Source organism: Gymnogyps californianus, chromosome 7 (genome assembly GCF_018139145.2).
Source record: "Gymnogyps californianus isolate 813 chromosome 7, ASM1813914v2, whole genome shotgun sequence".
Classification (NCBI taxonomy): Eukaryota; Metazoa; Chordata; class Aves; order Accipitriformes; family Cathartidae; genus Gymnogyps; species Gymnogyps californianus.
The window spans coordinates 38959887-38986908 of record NC_059477.1 but is presented as its reverse complement, the minus strand read 5'-3'; the positions used below and the strand labels follow the sequence as shown (position 1 = coordinate 38986908).

Sequence of the window (27022 nt, the reverse complement as noted above, 5' to 3'; positions counted from 1 at the left end):
TTGCTTTATCCGGCAGTATAGGGTTTTAATTCCTACCATCCTTCCAACCCCTACTGTCACAAATTAACCTTGATTTATATGTGGAACTACACATGATGAGTCATTAACAGTGGCAATAGAGGCTATTATGTATAATATGTGTACACTATACATATAAAACACATAAACCGAAATGCGTATGTATGTATAAAACACACAGTTATAATCCTATATACATAAGGACATGCTGAATCCACTCCATCTGGAAAAGGATGACCTTCTGCAGTACCAAATGAATTACAAAATCTTTTCTAGCTACTACAAGTGTATAGATCATATTCTTAGAGCACCCATAAAAGTCATAGTTACTGTCAATTTGAGAAATTTTAGCTCAGTACTCCTGTTTCTCTTTCGCTGTCATGGGAGAAAAGAAATCCTTCTTATTAGAAGGAAAAGATGTACCACTGGATCATACCTTGACAAATGACCTTTTCCTGGCTTTAATAGCTCCAGGAAGGGTGTCCTTGAAAACAAGTGGGTGTTTACATTTGCCATTTGAATGGGGGAGCATTGCATGTTTTGCTCGGCCTCTTCGGGTAATGTGGGTGAAAATTGCCTTTTGACATATTTATCCTATACGTTTCTCTTGTGCTAAGGAGCAGCCTGAAATTTGCTGCTTTTGTTTTACTAAACTCTTCAGTTTCATAAAAATAGATACTGAATATCTTGAGGAGACAGATTCGTGCAGTATTGCTTGGTGTAATATTGCATTGCTACATTAAGTGGAAAAAAGGCATTATTGCAACTTTTCACTAAGGAAGGGCAAAATACATCCTTCCTTATTCATTAGACCCTTTCAGGCTGTGACCGTTCTGTCACAGCTGAGATGACAGGAGGCCATCCTTCACAGCGATGAACATGTCAGCCCGTCCTCTTCTCAGCTGTCACCGTATCATTATGCATATGGCAGAGGAAAAAAAAAAAAAAAGGTGCAATTTGATTGAAACATGGATTTGTGCAGACATAAGGATCGTGGCTCAACAGATGTAATCCTTACGTTTGAAATAGGAATGAAAATATGAATCAGCCTTTATTAAAGTTTGCGCAGCTGCCTCTTATTATGACGTGTTGGGTGAGAGGGGTTCTGTTTCTTCAGCCTTCCTGCATGAAACACTTGCTTTCTGATGCCATTTGCTATTTGGTCACCCACAAAACAAGCTTCTTTAATAAGACTACAGCTTTGTCTTCCGGTGTTTATAATAACAGATACAGCTCCTAGTCCTAATGTTCACAAATTAAAGTAGGAATATCTAGTAAAGACTTTACTGAGTAGCTTGTTGCCTGTCTGAACCTTTAGAAAGCAAAGCTTTAAGTCAGTAATGGTTGGAGGAAGAGTTGGTCTCTAAGGGGGAGGCTGTGCTGAAGCTGAATATATAGCTTGCAGCAGTACCGTGAGTAAACAGCTGAATCTTAAGAATCTTTTAATAAGCACAGCTCAGATAATGCAAATTTTATTTTTTGTGTAAATAATACAAAGCAGCTATACAAATGCCTTAAATTAAAATCACTATTGCAATTAGAAATCTGTATTATCCTTACAATTCACTACATACTACTTTGACCCAGACTATTTATGTAGCTTCTTAGCTTATTAACTATACAGCTGTCTAGAGAGAATAAAAACTTCCCGTGCAGATTTCACAACTGCCTGGTGTCAGAAGAAGTGACATTGAAAGCCATTATATTTGAAGCCTGTTTTCGAAGGGGTTTTTGATGCAGCAAAATCATACATTGAATATACTGTCATTAAGTTATTTGAAAACATGATGATAATGTGAGAGAAAAAATAAATGTGAAAACGTTGACCTATGTAGAAAATAAACTGTTGAAGGGAAGTAAATCAGATGTAATGCCTGTGATGACCACATCAAAGCGTTTGACAATGTGATATATGAAGAGGAATCAATATCTAGAGGAAGGGCAGAGGAAAGGAAGAACTGGAAGGATTTTAGAAAATACTTATAATTCTGACTTTATGCTTTTATATTAGACTGATTAAGGAAAAACAAAACCGAATCCAAACTCATGACTTCTGAAATTCACATAATGCATTTAGTCTGTTTTGAGATTCCCTAGTGATAAAAAAGCTTGCTGGAGGATCTAAGGGCTACCTGAGAGGAAGAAAAAAAAAAGTGATTCAATGTCCTGGACTAAACTTGATCTCATTTACTCTAGTTATTGCAAATTAGTGGAAACTAATTTAAGCCTTACTTACTGCAGAGGTGCTACTCTCATCTACAGAGTCAGGAGGGAAACGTGAACTCCAGTATCAGCCATCTGTACAGTGCTTTTTGTTGAGGCCCTGAAAAAACCCCATACTCAGTCCTTTTTTAACTTACATAATGTGTTTCAGTCCCAATTGCTCTATCTATCTATTAACCTATATACATCTACACTGGGAAAAAGTGCGAATCTAAGATGCCATTTGCTATTTCAGTCTGTCCTTGAAACTTCAAATAAATCAGACAGAATAAGACCACTCTGATTTCCACCAGCACCACACATAGTAGGGTTTCACAGGGAGTAAGTAGCAGGGCTCTCACTGCGGTAACTCAGTGTAGCTGCAATGTATTTACGGAGCGTTTTTTTATTATTTTCAGATTAAAATGTAGCATCAGTGATAATGCACTTCCTTGTAACCACACTCTAGGCAATAACACATCTTTTGAAGTATCATCAGTGCTGTATGCAAAGCTCCTTTTTTTTAGAAATAGAAATGCTGAATATTTCTAACTATGACATGCTTTTAAAATACTACCCTCCACTGTCACTAGGCTTTAATAAGGGCAAACATCACACAATAAAATAAAAGGTCATTTATGACAAGAATGTAAATATATGGTAAAGCCTTAGCAAAGATATGCCTTGAAGTTTGTTGGGGGAGTTCATTCCAGTCTAGCTTTCATAAGGGTAGAGTATCTTAAGCTATTTGTTTGTCAACAAATACTACTCTTCACAAATTTCATACTGTGCCTAAGTCTTTCTTCCCTGTTTGCTTTGTCTGCAAAAACACACACTGTCTGTGGCTTCTTTAAGCTGATCCTATGCAATCCCTAGCATAAGGGGAGCTGGTCCGGTTAGGTCTTGGTTTTGGGGGGGGAGGTTGGGGTTTTTTAATTTTTTAAAATTTTTTTTTCAGGAGCACTTGTTTCACTCAGGGAGCCAATATGAGCTCTATTTGGAAAAAAAGAAAAAATGAACGGAAGAACTAGGATAACTTAAACCGATGTTTAGAGGCTTTTCTAGCAGAGCTGCACCGCTGTAATTGCCACTGACAAGACTCCACAGTGTAAAGCTGGCCCAGCACAGGAGCAAGGGCACAGGAGCTGCACAGCTTCATTGTAAAGCCCTGAAAACTTGCCTATAGGTTCCTCCCACCCGCTGGTCTCAGGTACTCAGGGGTGCCCCAGGGATTAATTACACGGATTGACAATTAATAGGACAAAACTAGATTCAGGTGTACTATTCCCGATTTAAGAATTCCTGCCGTTACCTTAAAATGATGTATTTCCTCAAAGGCTTGGAAATTCATCTGAGTCTGAGCTAAACAAGAGACGGGACTAAGAAAAGCATAAACCAAAAGTAAGAAAAGCCTCGGCCTAAATCTGACCATTCAGAGATTTACTTTGTGCTTGCTTTCATTCACTTCCTATGTGACTTAATAGAGGACTTTGTTTTCTCTGTGCATATTAATAACATCATGCAAGGAGACTAATAAGATGCAGTGAATGTTTGGGGGAGCAGGTAGTGTTACTCTTTTAATTCATTTCTGCAGCAGTTACTGTTTGTCTGCATTTTTGGTTCTATTCTAAGACCTTTTTTTTTTAGAAGCACTTACATTCAGGTCTCATTTTTTACTTTTCTGCCGTTCTCTTTAAATAATAGAGGTGTTTACTTAAGGGCAAGTAAGAGGTGCTGGGAGGGGCAGACATCATGATTGAACTGTAGGTTCCAAATTGAAAAGACTTTTAAAGTTGGGTGTTATTAAGAGCACATTTAATCAGGGAAAGTGACAAACAATTTGTTGTAAGACACATAAATACTGGTGGGAAACTCATTTCAGTGGCATAAAAAACAATCAACTCTTGCATATAAAGTAAATGGAAAAAGGGTACCCCTGCACATTATGGCTCCTGCCGTGTACCACATTCATTTACAACAATTACTTTCTTCTCTTGACCAAAACAGCCTTTTTTTATCCACAGAGTAAAGCAGGGGCAGAAAAATGTTCGGAAAGCACAGTAATATGCAAAACCAGCTATGGGATTTTCCTTTATTTCCTTCTTAGTTGGTCATATTCAATAATCATAAACTGCCTTGTTGCTTAAGAGCCTGACCTTCTCTGTTAGCAAAGCTTGCACCTAAAAATCCTGCAAAGTTTCAATTTCTAAATGTCACAAAATATCAAATGGGTGCAGAAGATAAGCAGCAAGTCAATAAATGTTTGTATTCTTCTCTTGATGCTCTTTTGTATTTCATTTTAGATGGAAAAAAAAATTAACCCAAAGTTTAATCTCTCCTCCAAATAAGAGAAAGAAAGAGAGCAGAGCCTGGGGTAACAGTCAGTTAAAATATTGATTACAGTGCATAGCAATTTACTCAAAAATAAATAAATAAACCCGAAATGCCTTCAAACTATTTAGGAGAAAGCATACTGTTTCCTATGGTGGGAAGAAGTATAATTAAAAAGCTATCAACAGTCTGGGATTGTCAAAAGTACTTTGTCACCTGAAGCACATTCCTTGTAATTATCTTTTGGGCTTTAAGCTAGATCACCATTAACCTCCAAAGAAGAAGGGTTACTATGCTTTCTGGTGTGAGAAATTGTATCATCATGTAAATTAAACCCTGTTAGGTAGTCAAATTGGATTTGGGAAACGATTGAGTATTAAACCTAGTCATGTATATTATCAAATGACACAAAGCATGAAATGCTAAGAGGAAAAGAAACAGAAAATTATTTTTTTCCTTCTTTAAAAATGTCAGCATTCTTGTACAAAAAGTATTTTTTTTGGTGAAGGTAAAAACAAGAAAAGGAAGTAATATGTATATACATTTTGAGTACATAATTTTTTTTTTTAAATTTCCAGACAATAGAAAATGAGACAACCTAGTGCTACCTGATAATAATATAGCAGTACTTGAAATCACACTTACCTATTACTCAAGATCTCATACCCTGACACGTAATTACCAGAGTTGATAGGCAATGGTTCCTTCTACTCATATGAATGTAGTTTCCCAAATTTCCTGCTGATGCATCTGCAGCAGTAGTGGCTGGATGGAAGGCAACTTCCTTCATCTCTGCAGCTTAGTCTGCCTGGTATTATGGAACACATGAAAAAGTTTTAACCAAATGCTGAAAAATTAATAATATTCTTTAGAACGTAGAAGGCATTATTTAGGAAAAAGGAAGGGAAAAAAATGACTGAATTTTCTTTTTCCTGTAGTCAGTATATGCCTGAAGAATTTGTGTTTTGAATGCAAGGAGAATAAATGCCTTGTAAGTATAGATTTTTTTTTTCTTGTTAGCTTTTCTAGCTGTGTTTACAAAGGTGCAGTATTTCAATGACCAGCATAAATTAAAGGGTGGTTTCACTCTGCTTGATAACAAGTTAGTACTTGGCAGTGCTAGAGGTGAGCCTGCAAAGACGCCAAGTCTGTGGATAGGTTTAACGATTGCGTGTCCCTGCAGGTGTTTTAGATGGGCCAAGTTGAGGTGTATTATCAAAATTTCAGGATTTCAAAATCGCTTACGATGGCAAGCTTGTTCATTGTCCTGTTTCATGCCATCCCCCATGTTCGCTGCCTGCTTGCTGAAATACCGTAAGTTCTTCCAGAAATCTCAAGCTTATAAAAAATGCCTCCATATACCAAGCCTGAATGCGGCGATACGAGCTCAACATGTCCCTCAGGTCTCCCAGCTCAGCGTCGTGAGCGGCCGTGCTCAGCTCCGCAGCCCACGTGATGTTTGCACCCAACACGGTGTGTTCAACAAGCGCCGTTCAGCCGTGCTTAACAAGGCCCTGGCTTGACATAGGCTTTTTAACGTGTGAAAGAAAATCTTCTCCCTTTTGCAAAAAACGCTGTGCAGAAAGGAGAACGCTGAACTTCCGTTAATGGCGAGGGAAGAGCAGATAATATCTTTTTCTCGGAAACAGGAGTGAAACCCAGAGCTTTGCAAATTGCTAACACGCAATTCCATCATTAAGGAGCACGCTTCTTTGTAGTTGCTAAATTAATTTGCCAACAATCTCCAAAGCTTTCTGAGAGTTTAAATATTTTTTTTTATTTTGAAGAGAACTTTTTTTTTTAATTTTTCTGCCAAATTACTACATGTCGACAATGGGCTGTATCCAGCATTTATAGTCCTTCTGCTTTCAACTTGTGGAAAGTGGGTAATTGAAGTGGTGTGCACAATAAATGAGAACATCCATTGGTTCCATATAAACCTTTTAAAAGCCTCGGAACGGAAAGTAAGGCAGGCTAATATGAATTGCAAAAGGACACAATTAATTTGTACATGAAAGAAGATTTTTAGTATGCCATTAGCCTCTGTAACAGCCAAAAATAAAAAGGCAATCATGTATAACCTTGCCAAAAGTATGACAAACCGCTTGTCATGAAAAAGTTTTGTATTTTAAGCAAATGCATAATGTTTTTATAAAAATTATTCTGTTAACTCTTACTTGCTGCCAATGAAATTAGGTTTAAAAAGTGATATTAAAAGGTATGATCATTTCAGAGTAGTCAAAAGAAGTCAAGAGCATCTGCTAAAGCAGATGGAAGTGGTGTTGCTGTTTGAAAGACTTTTGAATTTTCAGCAAACCAATTCTGTCTCCTTTCCTCTGTGTCCCTACTCCTTTTCATATGCCTTATTAATGGAAGTATTAGTTAAAAAAAGTCATGAGGAAGTTGTGAATCTCTGTTCTACATTCCATATCTCTAAGAAGCTAATTTTTCCCATCTTTTTTTTTTTAAAATCAAAGTCTCGTCTCTTTTATTTCCCTTTCTTCTCCATAAGTTACTTGATCTTTTTCAGCATATATTATCTGCATATTATATAGCATATATTCTATTTTTAGAAAAAGTATGTAAATTCTAACAGATTATTAAGTGGTTTTATTTCTAGATGTAGCTAGCCAAGGTCATAAACTGCTCTTGAAGATTCCTGCTAACAATGAAAGTTAAATTACGCTACAGATATTAAAGAGACAAGATTGTGTGACTGATAAAATATCTTCTGCATACCATGAAAAAAATGAATCATGGGATTTCAGTAGCCTGATTTAATCAATAACTCTGTAATTCCTAGTCAGTCATAGCTTACTTTTATCCATCATTACAAGGGTGCAATAATTATTAGTCCTCTATGAAAGTATCTGACAGCATTAAATAATACAGGTAGAATAGGAGCACTCTTATGAAACAACAGGGAGCTGGTGTCTTGTCAGTGATTGTGAGCAACCATTATTTATGTGAATAACTCTTAAAATATCACAGTAGCCGAAAGAGAGACCCCTGAATCTTACAGCAATAATAGGTATTACGAATTGTATCTACTGGAAATAAGATGGGGGTTATTCGCTGGAAAAATATATTTGTCAAATATTGCATGGTTTGCAATGTTTAGTATGTATTTATTTGAAAAAAATCATTATGATAATTTATGGTACAATAAACTGCGGTATGAGTGAATTTTATAAGCCTTTCTCGGTGCCCACTAAGAAAGAGTCTTAAAGATCATCAGTCTGATTTTTTCATCAGTGCAGCTCATTTGTAACTCCATTCAAAATCATTTGCTGGAAGGAGAAGGGACAGTTTCTCAATGCCTGTGGCAATCGAGACAATTTATCTCCAGACAGAAATCTCCGTGCCATGTGAGTCGCAGTGCTCCGGTGGCAGCTCAGTAGCTTCTGTGCAAAGTCCTGGCCGATCTGAATCCAGTTCCCTCCTTGCTATTTACTCACCTTCATGCTCTTCCTATGCAAAGGTTTTTGTATTTCTTTTAATATCTGTTTGGTTGTACATGTCTACACAAATGACTTCTTAAAAAGATCCAGTTGGGTCTCTTTGTGTTGGGTAGATTTATGATTGACCTGTGATATCACTTTAGTCTGGCATATTTTGCCATATACATATATATGTTTAGATTAATCATATTAATTGTGTTGTGGGTTTCCCTCTTTTCTTCTTTGATGTTTTACATCTGTAGAAAACAGGACTGATGAGAAACTTGCAGTCAGTGCATGTTGTGTAGCAGAGAATCTGTTTCTCACCATTACACCCAGGTTTTTCTTCTTCCTCTGTGATCCTTCTTTGCCATTTCTGACAAATTTCTCCACTCCGCTGTGTTTTATTTCTCTCATTTTTCCTTCCTCCTCTGGATGAATGCTGCCTTCTTCAGCCTCTCATATTTTCTCCGGTTGTGTACTGCTCAAGGCTGTGCTCGGCCCCGGGCAGTATTTCTTTTATCCTGCTCTCCACTACGGTCCGTTCTCATTGCAGCCACAGCACAGATTTTGCGTTTCAGCTTTGCCATAACTCACATTTTCTGCCACTTTTCCAGCTGTGGAAAATACCCCTGTTGATGAGCCAACCGTTGCAATTAATGACAATTACAACCCCATTAAGGATTCCTCCTATACATTGGCTATCTATAGTGCTAACCCCAGGACGGGATTGAATGGCGGGGACAAAGATCTACAACCTGATCTAACGTTGAAGTCAGCCCTTGTATGGGCAGGGAGTTGGACCTCCTGAGGTCCTTGCAACCTAAATTATTGTATGGTTCCAAATATAGCCTTTTTTCCAAAGAATTCTTTAAAGAGACTTGTAAGACTCCCTGAGGATACGTGAAGCATCTCCTCTTCTTCCCCATCTGGATTTCTGCACTTCATTTTGTCTCCCAAAGAATCCACACTTGAAAGCACAGCCGGCGTATTAGGCTTCTTTCCAAAAGAGTTAAAGAAGTATCAAGTTCCAATTAGTCTTAAACATCTTGATTTTTTTCTGCTTTATGTTCTGAGATAGGGAAAATTAATAATGACTGCTCCTATATAGAAAACTGGGAATTACATACAAAAGGATAATAATAATGATAATAATTCTGCTTTTTACTTGAATGATTCTTTCCAGGCCACTTAGATTTTCTTGGCTTATTTATTTAGAAAAAAACATTAGGTGAAGGATTGCACCATTTGTACTGTAACTTTTGAGAAGAAATGTGGAAAGGCAAAGAATCAGACTCACCCTGGCATAATTTGATGAGTTTCGGTGAAGTTACACCAGGGACTAATTTGGCCCGAGAAGTTGGTAATCATGTACCACAGATGTTACAGTATTTGAAGGCAATGGTCCATAATAGCAGAAGGAACAATATTATGCCCCAAAGGACTTATCAAGTGAATGAGATGTTAGAGAGGTTTTTTACACAAACACTGAATCAATACTGGTTGCAAGATCCAAATGTGCCTAAGAAAATGAAAGAATTTACTGGATCTTAACATTTTAGATTGAACCTACTGATGTCTGGGTTAGAGCAACCAGAGGGCATTTTAATATCATCCCCTAACTGCCTATCTAGAAATGAACAGTTCAATATGCAAATAGCATTTCTATTTCTTTACCAATAGTCTTAAAAATTTTGAAGTAATGTCTTCATGTATAGCTCAAAATCTTGCAAAATTTTTGTCTTAATAGAAATGCTTAATGTAAGTTCTTAAAATATTTTCAAATATTTATTGTAAGTAAATGTAGATGAAAATCTACAGACATTTATGTATTTTGAAAACCAGTTACATGGTTTATCATCTGGAGGATAGAGGTCAGAGAGGTATTAGAAATAGAACAATTATGGTTTGTACTCTGTGATTAAATATCAGAAGCATTAACCAGCCACAGCATTACAGTCATAATATTAGAATAAAAATGACAGTTACTCTTGTAAAAGGCTAATGAGGTTGTATGTGTATATAGCTCTTCTGTAATTTAAAATCAGATACAGGCCTGCACATACTGATTCATTCATCCCGCTCAAAAAAAGAGGAGACTTCCCAAATCTTTCGTATGCCCCAAGGTAAACATTGAGTCCTCTGTTATAATCCAGCCAAACTCTGAATCACTGGTGGCTCATTCCCAGCAAACCAGCTAGTTAAAACAGGCAGCTCAATAGCTCTGTCCTTTTGGGTTCCCTTCACTGGGCAAGTTGTAAGGGACAAAGATGAGGAACCTCAAAAGAAGCTTTGGTTTCCTTACTGCTTCTTTAACTGACAGTGGAAAGAACTTCCCGGGCAGCTCGAAGTACCCGGTAGAGTCCATTTACTTCTCCTAGTGACTGAATAACAAGGTACTCTATATTCTGAGAAAATGTCTTAGGCGCTTTCTCGTTTCTTAGCAGTTTGGGTTTTTTTTTCTGCTTTGTTTGTTTTTTCAGCATTGCTCCTGAAAGGTCACGTGAGTCTCAAATTCTGCTCATCTTGGCATCAGCTGCGGACTTCTCCATTGTTACTGGTTTGCTATGCGTGTGTTTTATTTAGATTAAAAGGCAAAGTACATTCATTCAAGGCTTAGGCAGTTTAGCATAATTAATTGTACAATACAAATAATTTAATTAAGCTTAAACATTGCTAAATTAAAGTCCTCAGAAACCACATTTACCGTTTTTACACTGCCAGACATACACTCTCCGTCTTCACTGGAGATTATTTTTTTCAGCGTACTCAGCGCAAGCAAGTGCCAAGGAACAGGAACAGTCCAAAAACCCCCAAATCCCAGTGAGGGCCCCTTGCACTTGTAAGAAGGGGGTCGAGTGCTCTTACTGTAAGCCAAGTGATTCCCCTTAGCTGTTGGATGGCCATCGCATTGAAAAGGCTGAAATGATTCATGTCTCCCTCTGCCCCTTCAATCCCTCTCCTGGAAGGGTTGCCCTTGCCCCATATAACAATGTATATTGTAATATTGCATTGCGTTTCGCGTGTGTGCCCTACAGAAAATGGATTGAACGTGTCTGTCAGCCCCATGCGGTCTCCAGACAACTATGATTTCTTCATTACTCTGCTCATGATTGGATGTCAATTAGTGACTTAAAAATAAAGTCTTCATCAAGTTAGCAATCCCTTGGGCTCATGAGTCTCCCAACACCTCAACCATTTTATCTAATTTATTATACAGATAGAAATGAAGTACTGCTGTCAGGTTGCACTGGGGAGAGGGAGCAAATGAGCTCCTGTGTGCTGCGAGGTCTCGGAGACCCAACCTCCATCCAGAGGGACCACGGCACGTCCTCCGAGAGGCTCGTCCTTAAACCAACTCACTCCTTTCGGCTCAGTGACTGTTTTCACCTACATAATATGAACGCTTCTAGATATGCCTAGCACTGCATATTTCTGCCTTTTTGCTACTCAAGAAAAAGGTTAAAGAAAATATCTGCCAACTAAGGTCTTTTCAACTGATTTTTCAAGATAGAGTCCAGCCGAAAGATTTTGTATTGACAGCTGGTGAAACGGAAACATGGAAATGACATCTGCCCATTAAAAATATCCCTCTTACTTTTCCTTGTCCTTGGGGACTTCAAGACTGCAAATCATTTTCATGAGAGATGTAACCTTAGATCAAGTTATGTAAAAATATATCACTTCCATCAAGTGAAATAATCACAGTATGATACAGGAATATTAAACAACTCCCTTCCCGCATGGTACGCACAGGAATTTTCGGAGTTTTCCTCTAAGTGTCTTCGATTGTTATTTCGTATTGTGACACCTGTAATTGTATATGGCAATCTAGATTTTAAAGTCCTGACAAGGCTGCTATGGGTTCCACAGCATACATAAATCCATCACAGCATACGAGATAGATTTTAAATTGATGGTACCACACCAAGCACTGAAATAAAAGCACTAGCAGCACTTATCCTTGTAGACTAATAGCTGCAAATGATTTTATGAATCATTAGTTCAGATCCTATAGTCCTACCCATTTTAAACCATTTCTAGATTAATGCTTTTTTGTCTGTGATACGATATTAAGAGTCTACTGAAAAGCATGCAGTTTCTAGCGGTGTGTCACAGCAACATTTTAGTGATGGAAGGGAGTTTGTAGTATTGCGGTAACTGATTAATTGCTCTGATTCGGGTAGCTGGCGCTTTTTCAAGAGACCGTCTCCCGAGAGCTAGTATCCTGTGAACGGATCCAACTTTTGAGCACGGATTACCTGCTACTGAGTAGTTACACTTGGATGATAACGTGGGAGAAAACCCCCTCAGATTTTATACCCCAAAAGTGCTTCCTTAAATAGCAATCCGGCAGGAACCAGCAAATGGGGTTTCAGTGTTCAGTTCAGTTCTTGCACAGTCTATTATTGCTCCTCTCCCTCCCTAAGTTCAAGGCAACAGGGACGGCTTACGGCAGACACAGTGCCAGCAGAACTGGATTTTGCCTGTTCCTGATGGGTGGGAGCCCGGGGAGGGGGACGGGACACGGATGGGTGTCGCTGCAGCAGGTCCCCACGTTCCGCTCCTGCGCCCTCTCCAAAACGGAGTCATTCCCTTCTGACGACATTCAGGACTTTCTGTATGTGCCACAACAAAGAAGTGCCGAGAGATGTTTTCTTCTTCAGCGAGTAAATAAGACCATGAATTCTCAGTTTTGTGGAGGAAGCGTCATCTCGGGCCTCTGCTCTTAAGTCTGCAAAAAAGATCTCATTATACGAAGGTGGATATTTTTTCTGTGTGGTAACTATGCATTTAACCAGTCATTTTCTTGTTCAATTTAATTAGTTTTTTCCAGTATTTCTCTAAACACCATGTGGTAAATGTCATCAGCAGTTTGCAGCAGTTAGCTGTGTAGCTCTCGCTAATGTGAGCTGTATCGTATTGATGAATCCTGATCCCGCTTTAAGTATTTAGCTGCTATTTTCTACCTATTCATCTCTCAAAATGTGGTGAAATGTGCTTGCTCTGAGTAGGTTTTTTCACAACTAGCGTTTACTACCGATGACATAGACGTGATCCCTACGTGATGCGTAGGGATGTGCTTTAAGGATAAAGTCAGCACAAGGAGGGCTTTGCATTCGGATGCCGGCGGTTCATTGCCTAGCTTTGCAAACTGTGGGCGCGTTTCCTTCCAGGGTGTTAGTTGCAAAATAAAGGGTGACAATGTAGAAAATCAATGTTTATCACACTTGCACTTTACTTTTTCCTGCAGCTGAAGAGGATAGTTGAGTGTCTTCCAATACTCCTTCCACTCGCCATATGAATGTCCTTTCCTTGGTGAGCGGCTGTGCCCTGGCCAGAGCTGTATGGCTTTATCTGCCTCCCATTATCAGGGACAGTGACCACAGGCCTTTAACTTACGGACTATGGAAAGGCCATGCATCCTACTGGATGCCTAGGGCTTTGTGTAAGCTTGATAATCACAACAGTTTCAAATACAGCTCCGTAAGAGTAATTAATAATTAGACTGAGCAAAACTATTTCAGTGGTTATTTTAAAGTAAATGAGTCTCAGCTCCTACCTTTTGGCTTAATAGATGTTTAATATTAATGATACTAAAAAGGTGAAGTAGAATTGGGTAGAAAAATAAAACCCGATGTGTCTGCTTCTAGTCAGGCAGGCAGAACGACGCTCGTATTTTCCACCTCCCTGTCATCCTCCCTAGAGAAGTCGGGGCGCCTGGCCTCTGGAGGAGCCTCTCTACTCTCCATTAAGTATACAGAGCCCAGGAGATTAGGCTCTTCATCTTACATATTTAGACAATGATGGTATGACGTCCTGTCTTTAACACAATGGCAGAAAAAAATCTATGGATCTGTTGTTACTTAATTGGCTTGCTTTGTTGTTCTGTTGAATCCTGGAGGATCAGAGGTTAGTAATAACAATGTGATATAAGGATCTGGAGTGCTGGAGGGCTGACACTTGAAAGGGATGCACTTTCTGTAATGATAAGTTCTTGGAAACTGTTGCAGTTTTAATGTTGTTACTGCTGCATTCAATTTGCTTCTCCTTCTACAGTGGGTAGTAAATGATGTTGAATATATTTTCTTCTGTATCCCAGATGAGAGACTGACATCCATCTATACCTCATTTGAAGTGAAAGTTAGAACCATAACTTTTTTTTCCCTTTTCTTCTACTCTATTCTAAATTCATAGGCTATAGTATCTGGTTTACAGTACTGAAAATAATAGAAGTCTGTGCATTTTCCAGACGTCTGGAAATAAAACATGCAGGCATGCCAGCATTTTTAAGTTGCAGCATATAATGTTATCATATATTAATAGGTGCAAAAGTCAGATTCTGCTATCGACATGGTAACACTTAACTTTTTAGGTAGATAGATAGATAATTTCATATTTAGATCATGTTACCAGACACATTATTCAATCACTGCACCGCAGACCTTGAACACACACAGGCTGACATTGATAGCTACCGAACGTGCTGTGGAGGGTACAGGAGAGTTATCTCTATCATTATGTGCCTCCGCGTTTTTTAAATAAGCTGAAGGAATAAAAGAGGGAAGAAATGCAAGAACAAGGTTTCTAGAGGATGTCTGTGTAAACCTGGGAAGATGGATGAGTGTTACATCCAGCACACATGCTCGTGTAGAGGCTCCTTCAGACCAACGTGAGCCACATTCTTGCTGGAGGAGAGAACGGCACAAAGTCAATGTTGCTCCCCCTCTTCCTAAGTTTTTTTTTTTTTTTTTTTTCCCCCATTCAGGGTTAATCACGGAGGGATCTCATGTCATATAAATTAAAATAACCCATCAACTTCGGTAGCGCTACCAGGATTTCCACCAGCTGAGGATCAGTCCTTGAGCCCTTCCAGAGGTTAGCAGGGGGTATCGCATGTCTGAGTCAGCCTTCTCTGTCTAGTTTCCTTAATCAATTCGTGAATGCTGTGCTCAAACATACCATGATATTCATCAATTCCTCTCTCCAAATAAGCAAGAAAAATTCCAGGAGGGTTTTTCTGTCAGTACTGATGTTCATAATGTAGTGAGATTGATGGATTGCACTAAAATCCTCACTGTGGCAATGGCCCATTTTGAAATGCGTTGGAAAAGAAAACAGCTTTAGTGCAGAGGTATGCAAGAATATTTAAAGGTGTTTTGGTGAAATGTGCTAGATTTAGAAGGGATATGGGAGTATTAGGAAGAAGCGTAAGTTTAAACGAATATGTAAATTATGAGATCAAAACTTGTTGCTGAGCTTTAAAAAAATAGTAATTTTGCAAATGCATCCCTTTTATAGTTTAATTTTTGTAATTTGCAATAAAAAATGTAGTGCGTTGTGGACAGTCTTTGGTAAAACCTTAGTGGTTCTCCAACACATAAAAGCCTTTACAGGAGGTAGTTAAAGGGCTTGTCAGTAAATTTAAAAAATGAGGTTGCTTAGAAGTACTTATAGTGAACATCATACATGTAGACGTTTTTGTAGAAGGGAAATCAGTTTTCATATATAATTTGTGTCTAAAAATGAGAAAGGAACAAAGCACAGGATCAAAGTAAATGAGCTTTTAGATCATGCAGTATGTTGGTGGCAAATGTAACATCCGCCAATATTATTCGGCTAAATATTAATTAACATATTTGTGGAAAATGTACATATAACCAAAAAAAACCACCCTCTACATTTGATCCACAAATGATCACTACACAACTGTCCGATTTGCCTTTATTTTTCACTAAAAGCAGGAGAATTTCTTATACAGTAGAGAAAATCATGTCTTTACAAAGATAGAAAGCACAGATCCTAAATCCCAGCACACATCACTGCCAAAACTAACCTGCCACTTTCATCTGAGGAACGGCGTTTCACCTTGAAAACTATTTCTTGATCTTGAGCGTTTGACACTCAGTCCAGCTGTCTTCTATGGTCAACAAGATCAAACTATCAGGGACTTCCATGTGTAAAAGGTCACCCAAGGCTATCAAGTCTGCTTTAGCCAAATCTGAACAATCACAGCAAATCAAACTCCTGAATCCTGTATCAAAAACTTTAATTTTTGCCTCCAGGATCATATCTGCTCTATCTTATTTTTTCCAAGAATGCATCAAGTTTCCTTTCAAATCAATTTGCCTATACCAGCTTCTTTGGAAGGTCTGCAAATTGTCAGAAATCTCCTGAATTCCAGTCTAAATTTATTCATGAACAATTTATAGCCCCTCAGTCTTGTATGAGTATCAGCCTTTAAAGTTAAATAATTCTTCTCCCTCCCTGCTGTTTACTTCCAAATATACCTATAAAGAATAATTGTATCCCCTCTCAGACTTCATTTTGCTAGGCTAAACAGACCAAGCTCTTTTTAATTTCCTCCTCCTTAATCATCCTACCAGGACTTAGCTGTACTTTTTCAAACCAAGGTATGTAGAATAGTTCACAGTATTCTGCATTGCATCCTGCTAATGCTTCGTGTGGCAGTCTTGTCTCTGCTTAAAATTTACCTTCATGAGTTATCTGTTACTAAATTCTGCAAATAAGAGAATGTCTTCGCAAGTTAATTTCAAAAAACTTATTTCTTATCGGAGTCAGGAATTATCTGTTTGATGGCAATGCCTGTTACTGCCTAATTGCTTAGGCTGGACTCATGCCTTTTCATTCAAACATGCAAAAGCTTCTGAAAACCCTGAATTCTCTGGCTAGTTTTGTTGTTGTCTGTTAAAGAAAGAGGTATCTTCACTGTAGAGATGCAATTTTTACGTTGAATCGTAACTGTTCTAAAGCCATCCTAAGCAGGCCCCCACTTGCTATAAACACAATAAGAACTCATGTGCTGTCCTCCCTAAGTTTATCAACCATGGCACAGGACAAGTTCTTCAGCATGTGCTAAGATCCATAAAATTCCAGTTTCACCTACGTCTTGCTCGCTCATTTTGCAGTTCAGGCTCCTTTTGACACCTCGCCTGGTTCATCAAATTAATTTAAATACAATTTTTTGCTAATTGGGTGATTAGCCAACATCCACTGCAGTCCTTCTTTTGTCCTCTGGGATTTTCACCCAGTGCAAAGAAACTCATCATTTATGTTGTTCCAGATTGTATAAATATTTGAGAACAAGTATTAAAATCTCGGCTGTCAGGTACAGTGCATAATATCAGAAATGCAAAAACCCAGTCATACATCTCCTTCCGTCATCTCATTTCGTGATCATTAGGTGACCTGCCAGCCAGCTAGATGGCCATTCGGTGATCTTATAATTTTCTGTCTGCTCCTGAACGACCAAACGGGTAAGAGGCAAGTCTGTCTCGCAGCAGTGCGGACTCTGTTCCCAGGTCTGCCTGCCATGACCTGCCCAACCTCTCTGTCACTGTAGCTATACATTTGGTAAATTGCAGTTATCTGTCCCCTGTCAGGGACTGGGGACCTTGGTTATTAAGAATTATAAAGAGCAGAGAAATATTACAGGCAGTCAGTAGAAGAGCTGAGATGATAACTCATGATCTCTTCGCCTGGACCTCGGTGCTCTTTGTGCCGAAGTCGAGGGTATTGTGGCGAGTGGCTTTTGGAGCAAACATGTGGCATTTTATCAGTTTCTGCAGAAGCACATTGCAGAGCTACAAAATTCATGACACTCCCGCAAGACACGCGGCAGGTCTATATATAAGTGTCTTCAGACTTCCAGCCCTGTGCTTTAACCTCTGGCCGTGCATCTTCGCGGGGCTCCATTCTGGCTAAGAAGAGGGTTCCAACGAGTGACCTCTGGGATAAAAAGAGCGAGTGGGTACCTCCTCTGTGGCAGGTCGGGCTCGGCGGTGGGGAGGCGTGATTGACTGCCTGCCCCTGTGCGCCGGGCTGGGGGGATATTGGAGCATGGAGTGGGAGGGAACCTGGCTGTGGACAGCTACAAGGTCACCCACGAGCTGGTGATAGTAGGTGGCTGAGTAAAGAGGTGGTACAGAAACATGGCATTATCCTGCAGAATGAGTAAGATTATTATTCTTTTTCTCTGTTAGAGATGGGTGCTAAGTAAAGCACTCCTTTCTATTCACGCTCTTACAGATAGAAAAGACTCGTGAAATTATATCTATGTTTTCAAAAGCTAAATGCTGCTTTGCCAGAAATAAAATCTAAGCCCTTAGCATTTCATATTGGACCAATACATCTCAATTAATATCAATACAGTATTGTACCAGTGAGAGGCCACGGAAGATTGTGCTCCCGAACTGTCCACTGGTGGGAGCAGAGATATTTGCAATATCAAACCAGGGTTCCCTCTCTGCCTGGCTTGGACACAACCATTATGACAAGTGGCAACTTCGGTGTCTTCCCCGTCCTCTCTGCTGTACCCAGCGTCATGGAAGGATGCTCACTAATTTCAGTAGGCTTCAGCTCTTGTCTTAAATGATCTGAAAGCAGCCATTTGACTGTAATTCTTTTGTAGTAGATGTTATGAAGAAATTGAATCTACTTGATTATGAAATTCCCCCCTTATTCACAATTCACTAGCTGAACAGAAGATGCAAGTGAGGGTGCTTTCTAAAACAGTGGATTTCTATTTTGATAAAGTTAATCATGCAGTACATGCCTCAAAAATCCCCAAACCAGACATTTAAGAAGTGTGAATTTCATATAGGATAATCCAACTAGTTTTGGGAATGCACACCTCGGTGGAATCACACCTGAAAAGAGCTGGTGGATTTTTAAGATTGGAAATAGTACTTCCTCTGCCATCGCCCAGGTATTGACAGAGCAGTTCTGCTCTTGGGATGTTCCTTGTGCTCTTAATGATGTGCTGCTGGAGAGGCTGCGGATGTCTGTGGATGTCAATATGGTTTTCCTACCTCTCATCAGACTGCATGTTGGACTTCTTCCCCAGGGTTAGTGAGAAGTTACCTGCACAGGGGTACCTCCTTTTCCGTAATATGCAGAAAACTTGACATTTGAAGACATTAGATGTCATCCCAGTTGCTATAAATGCAGGTTAGAAGGGTGTTAGAGAAATGTGCAGGGGATTAGGTGTTGGCTGAGGAAAGACAGTTAGAAAGTTCCCTGTAAGAACACATATATGAAGGTGAGAGATGTAAGAGATGGAAATCACCTTCTTCCAAACTAGCCCCAGAGGCTACCCAACTTGATTCCCTTAATGAGTGGCTCTGTTTTCTGCAGTATATGTGACATTTTTGTGTGTGCAGGATAAGAGAATGGCTATTACAGGTAAAGATTATGTCATTTATTTAAAAACAAGAAAATGTGGATTTCCTCCCCCAGATCATAATTGCAGTCCCTTGCAAAAGGCAAGCTGGAATCAACTCCCCACAGATACATGTAGATGATTGCATGATTTATACATCTGAAGGCTGCATTGTGGAACTACAATTGGAAAAAAATCTGCAGAAAAGTGTATATGCATTAAGTACCAAAGCCTTCAGTCTGAAAGCAGCCTTTGGAAATACTTTTTTGAAAGACCATATTGACAGGCTGAGTTCTAAGCACAGTTACACTGATTATACAGAAGTATAGTCTCCTTTGGACTAAAATGCGCTGCTATTAGATGGATTTTTAGTCAGGTGTTACGTGAGTCTCAAAGAATGACAACCAATATACTAGAGCAGTTAGGTTTTCTTTTCTATTATTAAGTGGCAACTTTCTCCTGAATATTGAAAGAAGTGTGCATTTTCCACTGAAAACCCCACGGATAAAAGACATCAGGTATCCGGGGCTGGTGTGTCTGGAAGAAGACATCCCGACAGCGGAGGAAAATGGGGTCATCAAATACCAACTATTCATCTTTAAAGGGTTCTCCTACTACCCCTATGCTGTCATTGTCTCTCTTTTGTGACCACCTATGTCTTTAGTTATATATCATTGCCCGCAAGGCTTACTCAATTTTTCTTAAAGCAATTCTCCACTTTTTTCTTGGCTGCTTTGTAGAGCTCCTGCCACAATTAGACATTCACACTCAGGTCCTGTCCTCACACTTGCCTCTGGTGTGGTGTTTACAGCATCCTGAAATAACAGCCATGCATTTGCGTGCTGCAGATGCTGACTGTGGCACTGTTCATCATCGTTTCGCTGTCATGGTGTGCAGCTTTAACCTTTTGTTGTACCCATCTGTTGTCTCTGCCTCACCTTATGCTTTGATTATGAAATCATTGTTGTGGGGATTGTCTGTCTGGGATCGCTGTTTGTACAGCACTTAGCATACTCCAGTCCTAATCCCAAACCAGAGCTTTTAATTGTTGCTGCAATAAAAATACATCGACAAGGTCAGGCCAGCTGTGATAAAAATTAAAGCTACCTTTTGACTGTCTTCCTCTGTGCCAGTGCCCTTCACTTAGAGAGAGAAACACTATTTATGTGCCCTCCGTTGCCCTCCATGTATGTCCTGTGCTTCAGCTCTGTGGACTTCTACCCGCTTCTCTCTCCCATTTAGGTTATTCCTGTAGTTTATTTCTGGTACCATACATTGTGCGATGATATCTCTAAGCCAGGGAGCACGGCTGAGATGTGGGGTGGTTCCCGCATGGCTCAGGAGACTCCTTGGGTACCGCTTTGGGGTCCTTGTCCTAACTCTTCCATACCTTTGGCAAGCCCCGTGGAGATGCCGTGGACAGGCACAGCTGTGATGATGGATAGTCCTCATGCCAGCGATCAGGGGTAAAGGATTCCTTTCCCTTTGCGCATCTGTGAGTGCCTAGCAACTGTTTTCCCCTGGGTTTTGAAGCATACTTTGCAGGCTACCATAATTTAAAAGGTTAGGTGAAATGGCTGGTGAATTTAAAACTGATAGCATTGTCTCATGTAATTTCTTTATGCTTGTTAATGAGCCTTCATCTCCTTCTGTTCATATTAGGGGAGTAAAACAGTAGTGGAAGTTGAGATACATAGAAAAGCTTTGACAAAAGCCAGTCTTCCATGAAATAGAATCTCAACTTTAAGGAAAATATGACCCACTAATAAATTACATTCCAAAACGTGTCTTCAAATAATGCATGAAGTCTGATTTACATAAAAACATGTCTGGGAGCCCTTAAGCTGTCGTTGTTCTGCAGCAAGCCAGGATCTCTTTCGGAAAGACAAACAAGAAGTGTCCCTACTTGCAATCTTAGCGTAGAAAACTGATCATTTTCCTGTGTCCCCTGTTCCGATGGAACAGTTTTCCTAAGCTTAGTCTGCTGACAGACCAATGCAGAGGATGCTTGGGAATATTGGAGTCCAGATGTACTGCATACATCCCCCCAGTACCATAGAAAATCCAGTGCACCTTTTGATGTGTGTGGTCACTGGTGGGGACCACACATGCAGGTTTGAGCTCTTAGAGAAAAGAACGGGAGACTTTTTTCCCCAGAGGAATATCGTAGACAGCCGAAGTAAGTAATGATGCCAGCTAATGCCAATCGTGATTAGGGTTTGTAGAAGAACGCCCGTTACGGGATTAATCACGCTTCTCCTCTGTGCTGTGAAAGACTCTGCCTGCCTTAAACTCGCCGTGTTTTCACTCAGCGTGTGCCTGGGGTGGGAGCACTGCACCGGGGCTGTGCACACAGGTTAGCTCTGGGGGAGCTCATCGGGCCTCCTCTGGGCAGAATAGTTGATTTTTAGAAAAGCGTTGGGTTTGGGGACCTACAGGCAATTCTGCTGAAGAGCAGCCTAGTGCGCAGCATTACGGATGCGATGAAAGGTCGTCGTGTTCCACTTTGAGAGGGGCTCTTGTTGGGCTCTGCGGTGAGCAGGATTTCTCCCCGTGGGCTCTGTAATGTGTAAATGGCACCGATTCCCTCAAATCTCTGCTCCTAGCTAGGTTTCCATCAAGTCTATATTTGTTGATTAAACTCTTTCTCTAGAAAAGAGCAGTTATGGAAATACTGCAAACCCATAACTTATGTCAGTTACAGAAAGATAAAGCAGAGAAATCAACAAAAAGAAATTATTTCCTTTATTTTTCTCTATGATTGTGCTTTCTGGGGGTAAAATGCTTTCAGAAAGAGGATGGACAGCAGCTTAAGCTGGGAAATTCAGATGAAACCTCAAATGAATTAGTATTCAGTCTTGGTATCAGGGTTTTTTTAATCCTTCCTTAGCCTAACATCTCCCCAAAACAGTCTTATGAGAAAAGCAGACCAGGAAAAAGGAGCTTATAACATCAACTTACAGGTTTTCTCGAAGGTTAATTAATTGCAATTAATTGTGAAGTACTGTAGCAATGAACAGTCGCTTTGAATTTGATAATGAAAAACAAAAAAGAAAAAAAAAGAAAGAAACAAGGAAAAACCCATATGGAACAATCCTGAGCTTGCAGATGTGGTTTTTCCCTCCCCTCTCGGTAGGTTCGGTTTGCAAACTTAACTCAGACAATTTACAAATATAATTACAGCGGAGAATTAATTTAGGGGCTGTGCGGCGTGGTGGAAAGAACAAAATGTTTTCATTAGGAGAGTTGAGACCGGCAATTCTGTGAAGGACTCAGTGAGAAAGACCATACCCATGTGCTTCACAAAAAAAGGGTGACTTTGAGTGAGTTTGTCCCCTGATTTTGGGTCATTTCTATTTAGATTAAAATAGATATTGAATCAGTAGTAAAAAGAATGGAAGGCTCTTTTTTTGCCTTCAGTTGCTCTAGAAGAAGAATCTTCTGGGAAAATGAGCTGACTGGTTTGGGTGGTTCCCCAGAAGGGGGTGTGTTGTGGAGTACGGGAGCAGGACTGGGATAGCCACTGGGAGGGACTGGGATAATTTTTTCCATCTTCTCTTTCTCTTTGCAATTCGATGCTCTGAAGAGACTGTTGTTTGTTAGCATTAAGGTAGTGCCAAGAAGCTCCAACCAGAACTATTGTGGGCAGATGTTAGGAGACAGTTTCTAACCCAGACAGCTCACCAGTATACAAGGTAGGGAATGGAGTCGGTAGAAGATTAAGTGATTTCTTCAAGGCCAAAGTCAGTGGCAGAATTAAAACCAAACCCAGAACCCGCTCCCTTCGTATTGGTGTGCCGTTCCCTCTCTCATCTCTCTCTCTGCCTCTTGCCTACCGTGATCACAATGTTTGAGCCGGTGGTTCAGCTGAAAGCCCCTCCCTGGTAGCTTGAAAACGCGTGGCCAGGAGCACCGTGTTGCTGTCACACCTCCGGGGATGCTGCAGAGCCCGCGGCGAGCAGGCTCTGGCACTGATGAGTCGGAGGAATTCACGGCACAGCCTCCCTGCTTACCTTGGCCTGAAACAAGAGTCTCACCATGCAGGGGAATTAATTTTGCTTGCATTCTCATCTGCTGAAGTAATAGGGTCAGATCAGTGGGGAAAGCAAAAATCACTTTCAAGTTTCCCGACTCCCAAGGAAGGCTGCTCTCTGTATATGATGTGGTTACAGCTCCCAAATGGATGTATTTATTTCGCAGCCGTAGCTCTGAGTGCACAGAGCAGGGTTAGACAACAAAAAAAGTTTACAAAAAGAGATGCTTACCTAGAAAAGCTAAGGCTAAAATAACAGGGTGCAGATACACTCGGAGATATGTGAGATATAGCTGGTAATGTTTGTTCATGACAGACTCATCCTGTCATTAATAAAGGATCCCTTGAGCCATCTCAAAGTCTTATTTCAAAATTTATTATACTATTTAGCATATACAAGGTTAAGAAAATCAGCACCATAGCCAGATGGCTGGGGAATTGTATCATCCTGTTGCTCTCTTCCCTACTGCCAATAAATTTGGTGGCCAAGGCAGGGCACCAGATGCAGGATGCTGCCAGCTGGGCCAGCTGTGGGAGCGAGTGCCTGGAGCTCCTCCGGTCTGCTGCCGGTCCCTGGGGACTGCCTCTCTGGTTTGGCTGGGTAGTGTCAATCATATACGAAGTTACTGCTGCAAGAGGAGAGCGCGACAGGGATGGGATCAGAGGAATCGGCGCTTAATCCACCCATTAAAGAGGAGAAATATTACCAGTGCCACGAGGTTGTTACGAAATGAATTAGGTAAAGAAGAAAAGTCATATTCAATTAAATCATGCCCTTTTTCTCTTCTAGACAATGTGACACCGAGGCTATGCTTCACAGTTTATAGATTTGTATAGAAATTGGTGCTAATAGTTCAATTTTGTGTAATTATCACGCTAGTAACATTGAAAATGAAGAATCTGGGTAAAGGGAGGAGGAGACAATACTTCTATAAATAGTTAATATCCAGAGGAGGCAGATGGGTAAAATTATATTTAGAGATTAAACTGGCAGCAAAGAACCTCCATGATCTAATTTCAGCTCCGACCCAGAGTTTCTGTCCATCATGAGATGTCACTAAAGCTCACCGGGTTTGGTTTTTGGGTTTTTTTTTTAAATCTTTTACATGAAGATAATACCTTGCTGTCTCACTGGGGCTTTGTGACAATTCATGTCTGTATAACGCTTTGAAGCAGAGCTTGTAAAGTGCTAAGTATTATTAAGATGAGATGAGGAGAGTCTCTTATCTCAAACATCAAGTTCTTCAGGGATGGGGAAGGAGGCAGTGATCTATTATCTATAATACTTTGCTTCAGACTAAGTTTGATCAGCCTTAGTGTGATTCAACAAAACCCTGTTCAACTGTGGACAAATGGACATCTCTATTATAAGTGATGAAATGGGAAGCTGTACAAAGGGTGAAATCGCCCGACACCGTCTTTGATCATAATCTATCTGTGCCTCAAAGGAGAACATAATAATACAAACATATTCGCAGGAGTAAGCCAAAAATAACTCCTACTGTTGTTCTGCCTGCATAAAGCCATCAGGAATGTGCACAGACAGTTGTTGTTGTTGTTGTCAGTGTTGCGCAGTGTTGCCGTGCCAGTTAAGAGGCTGCCAAGTAGCTCACTATGGGGGCCGTATTCCAGCGATGTGATCCCTGTTTGCGAAATCTGTAAAGCATTTAAGCATCTTTCAAGAAGGAAATGAAGAATTATGATAAACTGTCACTCGGTAATGATAAACACCCGCTAGACAGTCTCTGGGTTAATTTAAAAAAATAAATAAAGTCATGTTTTCAGGCAAAAGCTTATTGCAGAGAAACAGACGGGACAGAAGCGGCTATGGGGGCAGATGGTAGCAGGATGGATGTAGATAAGTTTTAAGCAGTAGCACAGATTCTCATCAAGTCTTTGAGGAAGAACAGGAGGGAGTAATTTTCCATGTAAAAATGCTCTTATCTGTCAATAACTGTGTTATGAAGCAACCCAGAGACACAGAAACATTCAGAGGCTGTGCTTTGCTCTTTCAGCAATTTGAGCTTTCTGGACATTATTTCAAGGTCACACATCACTGTCGCCCCTGTTGTCAATCAAATAAGCAGCATCTTGCTCACTCCTCCTCACTCTTTCTGCCTGATACTCCATTCTCCATCCCCGTGCACAGGGTCAGCCTTTGCAGCCTTAATGCCTTTTACTTAAAGGATGCCTTTTACTTAAAGGATACAGGGGTTCAAAAAATAAATAAGACTTTGAATTCTGATTTGCAAATCTTTGAGTATTATGCTTTCCTTTTTAGAGAGAGTTTCCTTTAAGTAAAAGACTGGGGAATAAATGCAGATTCCTAAATTAGCTGTTATTCATTTGTTTTCCTTGTGGATCTGCAGCACCTTTCTGTGAGACATAACACTTGATGAATATTGACATGGAAATAATGACTGCCCATTGCTACAGTGCCACTTGCATTATCTGTTGGAACCAATGCCTTCATTACTTAATAAAAATAAACTAATAAAATCTATTATATCCATTTGCAAGGTGACCTATAAATTGTACCATAAATTCTTATCTTAAATAATAGTGTACTTCAAAGAATGAATGTGCTGATTGGAATAGGATTTTTAGAGTATTTGTACTCCCCGAAGGACATACTTCAACCGATTTTCATTAATAATTAATCATGACATACTGGTTCTAGTAGGTTAACAAGAACATAACAAGTCTAATACTCCCAGAATTACAAGCTTTGGGTGAACACGGCATGATATGTTGGCATCTTTTGCCACTTCTGTCTGCTGTGGCCACTACTTGAGATGGGGATGAATAACGGATAAGTGCTTGTTCTCTGTCCTTTCCTGCTGTGTGTCTCTTTCTAAAGACATTTTTCCATGTCACTAATGATGGGCTCATGTACTTGTTCATTTGTGCATCTCTCTATATAGGAATATATATAGGAAATATATATGGGAAATACTAGTAGGAGCATCTTTATTTGAGTTTTTACCTTTAAAGGTTTCATCTGCTCTCTTCAGAACCATCCATCTCTGTGAGAGATGGCATTTTTGCATTTCCTACCAGCATAGTATTCTGGGACTGTCCTAATGGCGTGCGTCAGGTTTTGCCGTGCAGCCTGTGAGCCCCTCCATGCTCACTAAGTAATCCTTTCAGGATAGCTAGGATGCTCTTTGTTATTGATGTATTGTTTTTTCAATATGCACTTTGGAAGTTTCAACATACTAGAAGGTAAAATTGCGTACCGTAGAAGCTCTTAAAAGTCAGATTTTGCCAACCACAGACTTGTCAAAGGCAAATATATAAGGCTAATGAAGGAAGAGTAATGGTATCTCGAATCTCACAGTGCTTTATATTAATTGCTCGCAAATGCTGACTGCTGGCAACTGTTCCACTGTCAAAGCATAATGGACTTGAGAGGCCAAACTTGCATTCTGCAGTGTAGCAATTTTTTATAATGCAGTCAAAATAATTGCAGAGGACATTTAAGTGTTTCTGTCTGCCCGGCGTGGTTTGGGAGGTCTGCGGGAAGAGCAGCCTTCCTCCGAGGGCAAGAGAGGAGGAGCAGGGGAGGCGTAGCAGTTACTCTGCAGGTGTCCTTTGGTAGTCTTGAAAACCAGCAATGGGCTACTTGCAGCTGGAGAAATGACTGGTTCTGCACGAGGTCAAAGGCTTCATTTTCTCCTAGTCCTCACCTTGCAGCGGGTATTTTTGAGACCCATGCAAGGGCATAATACCACCGTACCAGGCGTCTCTCTTGTTTGGTACCTGGCAGTCATTAACACCTACGTATGCATGTTCTGAAAGTGTGAATTCCCGTGT

The 27022-nt window shown here is 40.1% G+C and overlaps 1 protein-coding gene across 1 annotated transcript in view; it reads left to right on the top strand.

Moving 5' to 3' along the window:
• The window catches only part of LRP1B (LDL receptor related protein 1B), a 749866-nt gene that overhangs the window by 56544 nt on the left and 666300 nt on the right, over positions 1–27022 (top strand). The gene's annotated exons all lie outside the window — the stretch shown is intronic.